Source organism: Magnolia sinica, chromosome 9 (genome assembly GCF_029962835.1).
Source record: "Magnolia sinica isolate HGM2019 chromosome 9, MsV1, whole genome shotgun sequence".
Taxonomy (NCBI): domain Eukaryota; kingdom Viridiplantae; phylum Streptophyta; class Magnoliopsida; order Magnoliales; family Magnoliaceae; genus Magnolia; species Magnolia sinica.
Genome location: NC_080581.1, coordinates 76,790,670 through 76,805,599, shown reverse-complemented (window position 1 = coordinate 76,805,599; position 14,930 = coordinate 76,790,670). Strand labels below are relative to the sequence as shown.

General features: G+C 40.9%; 1 non-coding gene across 1 annotated transcript; it reads left to right on the top strand.

Moving 5' to 3' along the window:
* Positions 1-5,366: 5,366 nt before the first annotated feature.
* Positions 5,367-5,473, top strand: LOC131257289 (small nucleolar RNA R71). Its single transcript, XR_009177298.1, has one exon. It is a non-coding gene; the product is annotated as a small nucleolar RNA R71 (small nucleolar RNA).
* The last annotated feature ends 9,457 nt before the right edge of the window (positions 5,474-14,930 follow it).

Here is a 14,930-nt window from a genome sequence, read left to right as displayed (position 1 = left end):
AATCCAAGAGTCATGAAGTACCAACATCACGCATCTTGAAATTCTAAGTGCCCTAGATGGCCGTCAAAATCACTTCGAATTCATCAGAAAGCCTGAAAAATTAAAAATTTTCACAACTTTTTTAAAAATTTTCACAACTTTTGCTCAAGACCAAGAAATACTGATTAGGAAACCTAATCTCCCACCCCCAACCAAAAATCTACATTGTCCTCAATGTAAAAGAAATAAACATGCAATGCACATGGGACAAAATAAGTAAATGAGAAGAGATAGGAAGATAATACCTGAAAAAATCAAGAGGCTTTCCATAGCTATTTACGTAAAAGGGGGTCAGTACAAGAGAGAAACCAACAACAGTAAAGACAAGATCCTACCTATATCACTTTCGTAGGTGCTCTCGATTGCATTTAGCATATGCAACAAGCCTTTAAACCCTTAGGTTACCCCTAGTGGACGAGTTATAGTCTCGTGAGGGTTTGCAGAAATGTTACCCACAAACATTGAACTAACTGATGATAAAAACAAAATAAAATGACGAGCTGGGTTGCCTCCTAGGAGCGCTAAGTTTACCTTCTTCAGCCAGACAAATAAGACAACTACCCTAGTCCTATGAAAACAGGAAACCTACCTATACCTCCATCAGACTAGGAGATTAATCCTGGTAAACAGGATCAGTCAGAGGCATGGACATGTCCTCTGAATCAAATTTTTCGAGAAATGGTTTCAATCGATGTCCATTGACTTTGAACTCCTTGCCATTGTAGGGATCTCTTATCTCAACGGCCCCATGAGGAAAAACAGTAACAACAATGTAAGGGCCGGTCCAACGAGATCGAAGCTTACCCGGGAAGAGATGTAGTCGAGAATTGTACAAAAGGACCTTCTGACCAGGCGTGAATGATTTTCGCAAAATGTGTTGGTCATGAAATGCTTTCATCTTGTCCTTGTAAATTCTCGAATTATCGTACGCATCATTCCGGATTTCTTCAAGTTCATTCAATTGAAGTTTGCGTAGCGAGCCAGCGTTGTCCAGATTGAAATTAAGATTTTTGATCGCCCAGTACGCTTTATGTTCCAGCTCCACAGGCAAGTGACAAGCTTTCCCATAGACAAGTCTAAAGGGAGACATTTCAATAGGGGTTTTAAAGGCAGTACGGTATGCCCATAAGGCATCGGTCAATCGGATTGACCAATCCTTACGATCAGGGTTAACCGTTTTCTCCAAAATGTGTTTAATCTCCCTATTAGAAATCTCAGCTTGTCCACTTGTCTGTGGATGGTATGGGGTGCTCACCTTATGAGAGATACCGTATTTCTTCATTAAGCTCTTGAATGGTCTATTACAAAAGTGTGAGCCCCCATCACTAATGATGGCTCGAGGCGTTCCGAATCGAGACAGGATGTTCTCTTTCAGGAATTTAATGACCGTGCGATGGTCATTCTTTCGACACGGAATCGCTTCAACCCATTTAGTGACATAATCCACGGCGAGCAAAATATACAGATTTCCAAACGATTGGGGGAATGGTCCCATGAAATCGATGCCCCAGCAATCAAATGCTTCAATGATAAGGATGGGATTCAAAGGCATCATATTTCGACGGGACAATGCTCCCAATTTCTGACAACGCTCACAAGCTTTGCAAAACTCATGGGTGTCCCTGAACATAGTGGGCCAGTAAAAGCCACACTGCAGAATCTTGGCTGTGGTCTTTTTGGCAGAAAAGTGACCACCACAGGCCTGTGAGTGACAGAAGGAGATGACGCTCTGATGCTCATCGTTTGGTACACATCTCCTTAGGATTTGGTCTAGGTAATATTTAAATAAATAAGGATCATCCCAGAAAAAGTTGCGCACCTCGGTGAAAAATTTCTTCTTATCTTGCGCAGTCCACTGTGTCGGTATGGCACCTGCAGCAAGATAATTAGCAATATCAGCGAACCAAGGTGAATGGGAGACTCTGAACAGCTGTTCATCAGGGAACATGTCATTGATATGAGTCGTCTCAAGGGACTCAGAGGTATTAAGGCGAGAAAGGTGATCGGCCACTACGTTCTCTACTCCCTTTTTATCTTTAATTTCCAAATCAAATTCTTGGAGTAGAAGGATCCATCGTATCAAGCGGGGCTTAGAATCATTCTTAGAAAGAAGATACTTCAGTGCCGCATGATCTGTATAGATAATGATCTTGGATCCGATCAGGTAGGACCTAAATTTGTCCAAGGTGAACACTACGGCTAAGAGTTCCTTTTCCGTAGTCGAGTAGTTCACTTGGGCAAGATTTAGAGTCCTACTTGCGTAATGAATGACGTAGGGCTTCTTATCTTTTCTCTGGCCTAGGACCGCCCCAAGAGCATAATCAGAAGCGTCGCACATAAGCTCAAAAGGAAAACTCCAGTCGGGTGGCTGCATGATAGGTGCAGTGGTTAACGTGCCCTTAAGCTTGGTGAAAGCTTCCTGGCACTGCTCAGTCCACTCGTACGGAGCATCCTTTTGAAGAAGATTACATAAAGGACGAGAAAGAAGACTAAAGTCTTTTATGAATCGCCGGTAAAATCCTGCGTGTCCTAAGAAGGATCGCACGTCTCTGATGTTTTTGAGTGGAGGTAGGTTAGAGATAAGATCGATTTTTGCCTTATCTACCTCGATTCCTCTGGACGAGATGATATGCCCGAGGACAATTCCCTTTTGAACCATGAAATGACACTTCTCCCAATTAAGTACCAGGTTCTTTTCTTCACATCTTTTCAGCACACATTTAAGACTTTCCAAGCACTTGCTGAAAGATGGACCGTAAACAGAGAAATCGTCCATGAAGACCTCTAGATATTGCCCCACCATATCAGAAAAGATACTAAGCATACATCACTGAAAGGTGGCAGGGGCATTACATAGTCCGAATGGCATCCTTCGATAGGCAAAGGTGCCGTAGGGACATGTAAATGTGGTCTTTTCCTGGTCTTCAGGGGCTATCTCTATCTGGTTGTAGCCCGAATACCCGTCAAGGAAACTGTAATAGGAATGACCAGCTAACCTTTCCAGGATCTGATCAATGAATGGTAAAGGAAAGTGGTCTTTCCTCGTGACGGTATTCAACTTCCTGTAGTCAATGCACATTCTCCAACCAGTAGTGACTCTAGTTAGCACGAGTTCATTATTAGCATTGGCTACGATGGTGATTCCAGACTTCTTAGGGACCACTTGAGTTGGACTCACCCATTGACTATCAGATATAGGGTATATAATACCCACATCCAATAGTTTAAGAACCTCGGCTTTAACCACTTCCTTCATGTTTGGATTTAGTCTACGTTGTGGTTGCCGAACGGTTTTTGCATTATCCTCAAGATATATGCGGTGAGTACAAATCGAGGGATCGATTCCCTTGAGGTCTGCTATCGTCCATCCCATGGCTCCTTTATGCTCAATGAGAGTAGATATGAGCATACTCTCCTGTTCTTTTTCCAGGTGGACAGAGATCACCACCGGGTATGTCTCATCTTGACCTAAATAGACATATTTCAAATCAGAGGGCAAAGGTTTTAGGTCAAGCTTCGGCGGCTTGAGATTAGACGGTAGAGGCACTACATCAGTCTGGGGTAATTCTTCAAATTGTGGCCTCCATCGGTTAACTTCAAGTACCGGTGCAGTATCAAGCAAGGCGCACGTCTCCCTAATCATGTCATCATCAAAATCATGGGAGTGGGCCAGGCACGTCTCTAGATGGTCGGAGGATAAGGTCAGAGGTGTCGTATTTTCCACGAAAGAGTCAATCATGTTAATATTGTGGAAATCGTCATCATCCTCTGAATTGCTGCCGTTATTGAAAAAAATGTTTGACTCCAATGTCAAATTTCTAAAAGACATAGTCATGATACCATTCCTGCAATTGATAATTGCATTTGACGTGGCAAGGAATGGGCGACCAAGAATGACGGGAATCTGAGTGCTCATGTTATTTATGGGTTCGGTGTCCAGGATGATAAAGTCTACAGGGTAGTAAAATCTATCAACTTGGACCAACACATCCTCAATTATCCCTCTTGGTACACGAACAGAGCGATCAGCAAGTTGTAGTGTGGTTAGGGTGGGTTTTAATTCACCCAAACCTAACTGTTTGTATACCGAGTAGGGAATCAGATTGACGCTCGCTCCTAAGTCAAGAAGTGCGTGATCAATTCGATGGTTCCCGATTACACATGATATGGTTGGGCTACCGGGATCCTTGAATTTCTGCGGCACGTCTTGCTTCAGGATGGCACTCACTTTCTCAGTCAAGAAGATTTTCTTTTGAATAATTTTTTGTCGCTTGGTCGTGCATAAGTCTTTTAGGAATTTGGCATATGAAGGTATCTGTTTAACGACATCAAGTAGGGGAATGTTGACTTTCACCTGTTTCAACACCTCTAGGATATCCTGAGAGTTAAAGAGAGGTTTTGGTGAAACCAACCGTTAGGGGAATGGAGCAACTGGCTTCTCTAGAAGTTCAGGTTCTACTTTTTGTGGGGCATCACTGGATCCATCATTGTTGTCCTCTTTTGGTTCTTGAGGCTTTTCGGGCCTAACCGGAAGAGTTTTATCAATGATCTTCCCACTCCTAAGAGTGGTGATGGATTTAGCATGTCCCATCTGATTTGAAGAGCTGGGATCATTATTCTCGTACTGCGGTTTAGGATTGGGGAGAGGTTGTGCAGGAAGCATCCCCTTTTCTATAACCGTCATACGAGAATCTATCTTTTGCATAAAATCTGTGATTCCCCGCATTGCCTGAGCTAGCTCTTGTATGGGATTTTGAACCGGTTCCTCTTGAGGTTTCACTTGATTTGGATTTTGATTGAAGAAACCTGGAGGAGTCGCCGTTTGTCCATTCCTCCAACTAAAGTTTGGATGATTTTTCCAGCCAGGATTGTATGTGTTGGAGTTAGGTCCAGTAAAAGGTCTTTGATAGTTATTTACGGCATTGGCTTGTTCATTCAACACTCCTCGAAAGGCAGGTATTGTAGGACAGTTTTAATTGTGTGAATGTTGCAATCACAGATGCCGCAAACAATTTCATTGACCTTATCCTTCTTTCCTTCCATGGCCTCAACTTTCCTTATGAGCGTAGTCACTTTACACTTGAGATCATCCTCTTCTTTCAAGAGATATAATCTACCTTTTTCCTTTAATTGAGTCGGCCTAGACGTGGTGTTCGACTTTGGGTAATAGTCCCAAGATTGTGTTTTTTTCAGCCAAACTGTCGAGGTAGTCCCATACCTCGTCGACATCTTTATTAATGAACTCTCCATTACACATTGTCTCGACCATTTGGCGCATGGAAGATGTCAGTCCATCATAGAAAAAATTTGTAATGCGCCACGTTTCAAATCCGTGTTGTGGGCATGAACTGACCAAATCTTTGAACCTTTCCCAACATTGGAAGAATGTTTCATCTTCCTTTTGGGCAAAGTTCATGATCGCTTTTCTGAGGGTAATCGTTTTATGATGTGGGAAGAATTTTTTTATGAATTCCCTCTGCATATCGTTCCATGTGCCAATGGATCTAGGACGCAGTGAATGTAACCACGTCTTAGCTTTCTCTTTTAAGGAAAAAGGAAAGAGTTTTACCCTAATTGTATCCTCAGATACATTAGGAAAACATAATGTAGCTATAATCTCATCGAACTCTTTCAAATGTAAATATGGACTCTCTGATTCAAGTCCATGGAATTTGGGAAGGAGTTGGATAACTCCTGGCTTGATGTCCATTTGTCCTTTGTTTTCAGGAAAAATCATGCATGAGGGCGTACTCACTCCCGCCAGTTGTAGAAAATCTCGTAAAGTACGAGGCGGGGGTGTCTGTTGCACCTCATTTTCATCCTGGGTATCCTCCACCCTGGGTGGAAGTAGAGGAGGTTGGTCTTCAGCCATAACTTCAGTTAACTCAGGGGATTTCTAGCGGTGTCTAGTCCTGCGATGGATAGTCAACCCCTCAACCAATCCTCCTTCAGTCAAGAGACGTCGAGTGTTGTCACGGGCCCACTTGGGCATGAAAACACTCGCAGCCCTCAATTAAAAACCTAATCCTAAGAAAGGAAAAGAAAATCTAGAAAGAAAGAGAGAGTTGGAAAGAAATTACCACATTGAAGTCCTAAGTTAAAAACCTGCAAAATAAAACAAAAATAAGTTAGATTCTAAAAAGAAAAATAGCAGTATTAATTTCTAAAAGAAGGAATTCTTAAAAGAAAGTAGAGATTTCTAAAATAAATTAGGAAAGATCTAAACTAGCAAGTAGATTATTAGAAGAGAACTGAAAGATAGGAAGTAGGGAAAGAGTGTACCGAATTAGAGATTTCTATCTTAAAGGCCTACAAAACAAAAATTCTAAAAATAAATTAAGAAACAAAATTAGATTCTAAAAAGAGTTAAAAATAGAAAGTGAAAAACAAAAGAGAAAAGTTTCGAAAATTAGAGGATTTTTTCTAGAAAGGGAAATAACTACCCTAGTTTCTAAAAATAAACTGCTTCCTAAAAATAGAAAAAAATACTAGAATTAAAAATTTCAAAATTTAAACCCTAATTCTAAAAGGTAGAAAGAGAGAGAGATTAGGAAGGAATTACCAATTTAGAACTTATGTCAGGATCCTACAAAACAGGAAAACAGGTTAAGTTCTAAAAATAGAATAAAATAAAAACTTCTATCCTAAAGTAAGTAAAATCCTAATCCTAACCTAATTCTAAAACTAATTAATTTCAGAAAAACGTAACCGTCAGTCCCCGGCAACGGCGCCAAAAACTTGTTCACACCCCAAGTGCAGGGTTGTGATGTAGTAATAAACTCGGTAAGACCGAGGTCGAATCCACAGGGACTGATACCTGTACGTTATCTGAAACCAAGTAGAACTAGAACTAGACTAAGATGTGATCTAAACCAAATAGAATTTAAGGAGTAATTGTGGAATAATTATCTAAAACTTATAGAAATTGATGAATAATGGTGAGAGATTAATGTAAAACTTAAGGAATTTAGAGGAAGGAAACTAGGGATTCAGAGGATCCACTTGTAGGGATCAGGGAGAACTTATGCCTGCTTCAGAAATCATGAAAATTAACTAGACTTCCTTTGATATAGTTTTCAAGAGGTGAAAGGTATATGAATTAGAATGGATTCCATCATCTAACCATGCCCAGGAGACAAAGCAAACAACAGGATTAAACTAATTACCAACCAATCATCAATGTATGAGGATCAGGAAGGGTACTGTCATCCTACCATGCCCATGGGACAATGATGAACAACAGGGGTTCCTGACTTCATAAAAAAAAGGGAAAAGAAATACTCAAAGCCATTGCAAATCCATTGTAATTTCAGTCACAACAGACCATAAAAGACTAGGAAAAATATTCCTTTAATAATCAAATATATCAAATTCAGTTTATGAATTAAAGGCACACAGTAAAATCTCCCATCTCACTATAGGCTTCACCTCTTAGCCCTAGCTAAGAGGTTTAGCCACACATGAATGGGCTAAGTCTTATAAAATAAAAGAAATATCAAGGAAGAAGAAGAAGAAGAAGAAGAAGAAGAAGAGGGAGAACCAGGAACGAGCACCTGTCTTCACGTCCCTTCCAGCCTTCCCACGTTCAAAACCTTCCACCAATCAAGCTCCAATCCCCGCTAAAAAAAACAAGCTCGCCACCAGCCACGTCCCTGCTACTCTTCCACGCACAGCAGCAGCAGAACACTAACCGTTTCCACGTACAGCAGCAGCAGAACCTCACCGTTTCCACGTACAGCAGCAGCAGAACACTCTCCCAGAACGTGCTTCTCTCTCTCCTTTTATCTTTATTCTCACCTCCTTCCCCACCAGCCTCCTTTCTTCCGTCTTCTTATACAGGACTGTCGTCCGGGAGTCCTACCCGGAATAGGGTGCGAAGACACTCCTCTTTACGCAGCCAGGCGTGGCAGCAGCGTGCGCAGCAGCAGAAACGCAAAAGCATCTTGTGTTCGGACAGAGATTTCGAACGACTGATTGTCCAAAAGCAGAATTGGACTTCTTGGAGGTGGTCACGGCTCCCTGTTGATGAGAATGAACGATTCGGATTGCTGATCCGATCACTGTCCTGATCACGGAACGGCCCGGAAGTTCCGGCTGTGCGCAACAGGGCTTGCGGAAGTGGTCGGCGCTGATGCTTGGTGGGGTCCACTTTGACTAATCCTATGGAGAATCAAATCCATTATACTAGCTTCTGTATTCATGCCTGATCACGAGTCCAAATTCGAAGTGAATCCGTGTGTCGGATGGGCCACACCATTAGTCAATGTATCAGGAAAAATTTCTGCTACCGTCTTGATTGTCTGCATGGGAATCCTGGAATTTATTGGGTTTTGGTAGGCGCCCTCCCCTGGACAATCTGGTCGGTTTGGATCAGCCGTCCAATGAATGCAAGTGGGTCACTCACCCTCCCAGCGGACGGGCTGCGTAAGTGCACGAAGAAGGAAATTTCCTTCTTTCGAATTTCTACAGTCAAAGGCGGTTCGACCATCTTTGGTGTTGCCGTACACGGCTAGTGCACTTGTGCACTATGCACACACCACTCAAGGTGGGGTCCGATGTGATGTATATGAGAAATCCAATCCTTCCATCCGATCTGTTGTATCATTTTAACAGTTGGAACCAAAATTGAGGCATATCCAGCTTGCAGGTGGGCCCCAGATAAATGAATTGTTGGTTGATTTGTCCGTTGGGCCACTTCCACAGAGATCCAGGAGCTGAAATTCGACGTGTACGGTTCATTTGTGGTCCTCAGGCCATGTATAAAGTTTTGAGCCGAACAGATGGTGAAAACCCTGTGATCTTTCATTCTGACCGACTTTCAGGCCACTTGAGCTTCAGTTTCTTGGTTTTCTTGGATTTCTGGCGTCGATCTTGGTCCCCTGGAGTCCGTCCCTTGCCTTGGTGCTCCTGGAGCGTCAAATCCTTGCATTTACCACCCTTTTTCAGTCCATTCTCGTAAATACACTCTGCATCACAAACACAATTAAATCAGGCCATTAAGCGGTATCATGCGTGTAAATCTATGCAGCAACTGGGTCTGATATGCAATATTTGACCCTCAACATTTATATAAAACATATACACAAAGGTGGGCCTACCACTCCCAACATATCATACACCATAGTTGGGGTGGTACTGGCAACACCAGCTAATTAGAGAAGCATATTGCGTCTGATGTGGGCAGTGCAGAGAGATATCTTCATGCCTGAGGTTGTGTAGAGTTGAAATAAATGTTCGCTATAAATCCACTCCATTCCATTCATCTGATTCCAAAGACCAATATATAATAGGATTTTAAAAATTGACAGTTATAAAACTCAAGTGTACCCCATCAACAAAACAGTAGAATATTTCTGGAGCTGGAACTTACCATGATATTTAGATGTCATCCAAACCGTTCATAGAATTATTAGTACTCAGATAAACTGTAGGAACAAATATCATCCTGATTAAAAGCTTTTGTCACTGTCAGGCATTCAATCACCACTGTTTCGTGTGGTATGGCCCACATGAATTTTGGATCTACCTATTTTTAGAATTTTATTGTATTTTTATATTTTAAAACAAATGAAAGGAATGGATTTATCACGGACATATATATGGGGCCCACATCTCTATGCCCGGGTGACACTCAATCCACTCCTCAGCCGCGCCCATATTTATTTGGAGTTGAGGCTCGTGCAGCCCACATAAAGAGGGAGGGCTGCCGTAGGCCAATCATATTTTTAGAAGTTCCTGAAATACCGTTTAGCTAACTAAAAGTCTGAAATACAGAAGCTTTAATAGATAGATAGATGCTCGAGTGCTCCCATACCACACTAAATGACAGTGCTCTCAATTATATTCGGGCACTTAGACAGTCCCATTCATTGATCCAGACCGTTCATTATTTCCATCACACATTTCATGGTCAACAAATAAACATCACTAACACTTTGACAAATATTACCCATTTGATCAACGGACTTCAATATGGATGGTGAAGATTGTTCACAAATGATAAGTCCGATCAACAATTTGATACATCTATTTGTTAGGGCCAATCATAGATTGCTTATTATTCTAAAGAATTGCTTATGTTAGTCAATCATAGTCATCCCATCCATGCCGTGGAAAATAGATAGAAAATAAAGCCATATCATGGATGAGCAATCAAATGATCAGTAATAATTTTTTTTCATGGTCGACATAACAGACGGTTCAGATTGATCGATTGAACTGTCAAAGTGAACCTATGCAACCAGGAGCACTGTAATTTTTAATTCTCCGAGTGGAGCATCTCTCTTTAATTAAAGCATTCGACGGACCTGCATTTTGTACTACTGAACTGATTAAGATTTAGCAGACTCGTAAATAAATTAAATAAAAAAACGCATGCAACGGTTGTATACGAACTTCATATGTAGGCATTCCTTTCATGACAACGTGTTTGTATATAAGGTGAGCTGGGACTAAGGTGGAACATGGCATGACGATCACATGGTGTGAAAATAAGCCGAGCCTCAGGATGCTGGTGTGACCCATCGAATGAATGGATAGGATTGATTTTCACAGCAGGTGAGGCCCACCTTTTTCACTGATCAACAACATGTACAAGTGACAAGTTGGCAGGCAGGAAAGAAATGGATGCATGTTGAGATACTCCTGTTGCATCTGATATCATTTCTGAAAAACAATTTCGAAGTAGATGTTGTTGTGATGTTCTGCATACTATGAAATCATTATTTGATAAACCGGGTCATTTTTCAATGATTCAATCCGTTCATATGACAAGTCTCACTTTGTAGGATGTAACTAAAAGCCTCAATAGCAAAAGGTTGAAATATTCAATCTACCAAAATCCTATCAAACAAGCGGGTCTCTGCTGTTGCGCGTGGCGTGTAGCTCCAATCCAAAGCGTCCAAAGTGGGTAGATGGACAGAAGCTGATGTTGCATGACATCTGATCATCGTAAATGAGGCAACTAGTAAGAGGTCCAATTTCAATTAAAAAAATTCATTAATCTGATTTTGGAAATATGACCAATTTTCAGTGGGTCCCACTGCTTGATGGGTTGGAATTTTATGTGCATGCCACACTCACACTCGTTTAGTGTAGTCGAGAAGCAGAGTCCTCAGTCAGCAGCCTCAACACATGTGATAATTTAAAACGTGTGAACACATGTGGCTATTGCAACACGAGTTGTAATAGAGATTTGCTAGAGCCGCAGCTTCACCTCTCATGCCCTAATACGTGTTTGCTTGATACATGTTGAATACCTGAGCCTTGTAGTACATAGATATGGGAGGGAATTTTGCAGACGTGCACCCAGGGGAAAATAACCTTTTCGGCATCCTCTTACAAGACGACGGGGAAATTTTAGGGGTCGGAACATATTATCACTGTGGGCGGAAACGTTCGTCTTAAACTAAGTTACTGTATGAACAGTACTTAGGCCCCGTTTGTTAAATCTGAAGTCTAAAGGCTGAATTTGAAATCTGAAGCCTGAATCTGAAATCTAAAGGCTGAATCTGAAAGCAGAAGTCAAAAAACTTGTTTGGTAATTATGAATGAAGTCTGAAAATTAGGTACTGAATTTGAAACAACCTATTGGTTAACAAATATCTGAAATGTCTGAAATACATTAATTTGACGAATTTGCCCATATCTCCTATTTGGAAATGTTTTACATTATAAAGAAATTATTTTTTATTAAATGAGAATAAAATTATTCTATTTAATTCAAATAAACTGAAGTACTTAGAGAAAATTAAAATATCATTATTCCTAAAAAATGGATAAAATATCATCATTCATAAATAAAAATAAAAAAAATAATAATAATAATAAAGGAGATAAATTCCTTATGTTGCCCCAGGAATATTTCAAATCAGGATGTTCAATCCTTACGTTTTGGTCCCACTTGATTATCAGATCCACCTCAGTTTTAATCCCATGTTCTAAAATAACTATTTATAAGGTCAGTTTTAGTCCCATGTTCAATCCTAGAATGCCTACTATTGAAACATTTCTAGACTCCACCTTGATATTTAAATTCCATCCAAACTGTTTATAAGGTCATTTTGACTGAGATGAAGTGAAAACACCGTGAACTTAAACCTAGACAAAACTTTTTTAGCCATATAAATGTTTCAACAGTGGTCACAAAATCCCCACTATTTCCTATCATGTGGCCCATTTAAGTTTTGGATACATTTTATTTCCTATCATGTGGCTCATTCAATACTGTAGATTCAGGCTTTAAACTTTAGATTTAACAAACGTGACCTAGGTCATGGCCCCAAACAGTTTTTAATGGTAGATGCTTATTCAACACTATTTCCCATAACGTGGTCCACTTGAGATTGGGATATACCTTATTTTTGGTCTCATACAGTAAAATGATCAAGCAAAATAGATGGCCAGCATGGATGAAACAAATACATCATGTTGAGGCCCACATAGAGACGCGGATTTGCCGCGAAAGCCTTTCGCAGGAAGTTCCTGCACTGGGAACCGGGTGGGCCCCACTGTCATATTTGTGAGAAATCCTCTCCGTCCATCCGTTTTTTGAGTTCATTTTAGGATATGAGGCCAAAAATGAACCATTAAAAGTAAATCGAACACCGTTAAAATTCAACGGTGAAATCAGATGGTTATGATCATCCGGCCATTCCATGCAATGTCCACAATCTGACCTATGGTTTGAATGGCCCATAGTGGCTTATGTGTATGTCACACTTATACTGTGGATCGATTACCAGCCTACCGCTAGATTATCCTTAGGTGATCGAGATCAAGGCCGTTCATTAGGTAGGCCATACCATGTATGGGTCCTTCAACAAAATCAGGGCCGTCCAGTGAAGTGTACTCTCCATGTACAGTAAATGGAAGGTCAGGAAGATTTGCCCATAGATACAAGTAAAAGTACAAGTGGGGCCCACCTGATGAGTAGCATCCGTAACTCTCCTTGCACTTGCGAAAGTAGCACGTGTGAGCAATTCCGAGACATTCATCAGGTGCACTTTTACATTGAACATGGAATGCTGATCAATCATTTTAAACCGTCCATTTTTTCCAACTTGTTTGGCCAGATGCCGGACCCAAAAGAGCTGGATTTTTTTACCCCAAGTCATATGAAGGTGTGGCCCACCAGATGAACGACCCATGACATTTGGATTGATACCCTCACGTCCAAACCATTGAGAAAAAGAAGTATTTTTTACGGCCTATTGAGTCCCACCGTGACAATGCGTGCAACAAAAAACTCGGCCTATTGAGACCCACAGCTTGCTGACGTCAATACACCAGCCAATCCGCTTCCCAAATCTGTAGAGATCCGTAGGGCCCACCATGATGTAAGTATTTTATCTAAGCTATTTATTATTTTTCTTATGTTATTTTAATATATGATATGAAAGATGAAGCAGGTCCACAGCTTGAGTGAGCCACACCAAAGGATGCTACAGTGATAATGACATCCATCGTTGAAACCTTTCTAAGGGCCACTGTGATGTTTTTTTTTTAACCATCTAACCTATTCATTAGGTCATGCAGATGTAGATGAAGTGAAAACACAAATATCAGTTTGATCTGAAACTTCTCCAGCTCTCAAGAAGTTTTTAACGGTGGATGTTCGATCCCCACCTTATGGTCAAATTAATCATTGGACCTACTTCTTTTATTGGATCAAACCTTAAATTATCTGAAAAAGTTGATGGACGGTGTGGATCAAACAAATAAATCATGGTGGGGCATAAAGAAGTTTCATAGGTTAAAGGTTGATTTTGTATTGCGAAAATAATTTAAAAGAAAAAAATTACCGTAGTAACTTGAAAGGGATACTTTAGGAAATAAAAAAATTTTGTTTAATGAAAAATCACGAAGCGCATTCCATGTTCACCATTAAGCCAGACTCCTATCATAGAAAAAATTCAGTGAAAAACCACTTAGCGCTTTCCGTGTTCCGCGTTAATAACGCATTAACAAACACCACTAAACACGAAAAATTTTCCCCATTCTGCGTTAAGTGCAAAAATTCAGTGTTAACAAACATGGCCTTACTCCCCGCTCCTAAAAAACTATACATATACATATACATATACATATATATGGGAAATGGCTCTATGCGGTCGAGCTCATGGGAACTACCTATGAGGTCGAATTGTGTGGGCCCCACCATGATTTATGTCGAACATCAACACCGTGCATTTGATGGGTCCCCTTTAAATTATGGGATATCCCAAAAATTAGCCGTATATCTCGATGGGCCCAACAAATGATTATGAATGTTTTAATGGGAGGGTAAGCCCTCTCAACTTTTGTATGTGGTGTGGCCTACACAAGTCATGGATTGACTTGATTTTTAAGCCAGAAGCCCACCATGGAATGGTGCATCTGATCGATAGCGTTGATGTTCAACACGCATCATAATGGGCCCACATGGCTCGACCTCATCATGGGCAGTTTCCATGAGGTCGACCGCAGAAGAAATGGTACTAGGAGGACGACCTTCATGGGAACATCCCGTGAGGTGAGGTCGAGATGTGTGGACCCCAGATGTATGTCGAACATCTACCCCATCAGCCAGATGCACCATTCCATGGTGGGTCACAAATTTAAAAATCAAGTTAATCCATGATTTGGGTGGGCCACACCACATACAACAGTTGAGAAAGGTTACCCTCTCATTAAAACATTCATAATCACTTATTGTGGCCACCGAGATGTGGTTCACAAATCCAGCCCAGCCATTGTGTGTGTCCCACTTGGATGAGAGGTCAAACTAAGTTTCAGCCGCATCCAAAACTCAAGTGGGCCCCATCAAGTGCTTTGATGTATTTTAGGCATGTCTTCATATGGTTTTAGATGGTATGGGCCACTTGAGTTTTGCATATGTCTTATTCTTGGGA